Genomic DNA, 1,222 nt, shown 5'->3' on the forward strand with positions numbered 1-1,222 from the left:
GAGAATCATGGTCAATCTAGAAATGTTACCCCGCGTAGATCGCAAAGATATAGATCTCAACCGGAGAGGTACTTAGGTATTTTGACGAACGAGAGCTATGACGTTCTATTACTTGAAAGTGATGAACCTGCGACTTACAAGCAAGCTATGACGAGCCCTAGCTCCAAGCAGTGGCAAGAAGCCATGCAATCTGAATTAGACTCCATGTCTGAAAACCAAGTATGGGATTTGGTCGATTTGCCAGATGGCTACCAAGCCATTGGAAGCAAATGGGTTTTCAAACTGAAAAAGGACAAGGATGGGAAACTTGAAGTTTTCAAAGCTAGATTGGTTGCAAAAGGTTACAGGCAAGTCCACGGTGTGGATTACGATGAAACCTTTTCACCAGTTGCAATGCTAAAGTCTATTCGAATAATGTTAGCAATCGCTGCATATTACGATTACGAAATATGGCAGATGGATGTCAAAACTGCTTTCTTAAACGGCGTTTTAACAGAAACTGTGTTTATGACACAGCCTGAAGGTTTTGAGGATCCAAAGAATGCTAAAAAGGTATGCAAGCTAAAGAAATCAATCTACGGATTGAAGCAGGCATCCAGGAGCTGGAATATACGTTTTGATGAAGCGGTCAGTGACTTTGGTTTCATCAAGAACGCAGACGAATCTTGTGTATACAAGAAAGTCAGTGGGAGCAAAATTGCTTTCCTAGTATTATATGTCGACGACATATTGCTTATCGGAAATGACATTCCTATGTTGAACTCTGTCAAGATTTGGCTTGGGAAATGTTTTTCGATGAAGGATCTAGGAGAAGCACAGTACATATTGGGCATCAAGATTTACAGAGATAGATCTAAAAGGATGATTGGACTTAGTCAAAGCACTTATATCAATAAGGTGCTTGATAGGTTCAAGATGGCGGACTCCAAGCGAGGCTACCTACCCATGTCTCATGGAATGACTCTAAGCAAGACTCAGTGCCCAAAAACACTTGATGAGCGTAGACGAATGAATGGGATTCCATATGCATCATTGATTGGTTCAATAATGTATGCTATGATATGTACACGCCCGGATGTTGCGTACGCACTCAGTGCTACGAGCAGATACCAGTCAGACCCAGGAGAGGCGCATTGGACTGCTGCCAAGAACATTCTGAAGTACCTGAAAAGGCACAAAGATGACTTCCTGGTCTATGGTGGAGATGATGAATTAATTGTTA

This window comes from Spinacia oleracea, chromosome 1 (genome assembly GCF_020520425.1).
Source record: "Spinacia oleracea cultivar Varoflay chromosome 1, BTI_SOV_V1, whole genome shotgun sequence".
Lineage (NCBI taxonomy): Eukaryota > Viridiplantae > Streptophyta > Magnoliopsida > Caryophyllales > Amaranthaceae > Spinacia > Spinacia oleracea.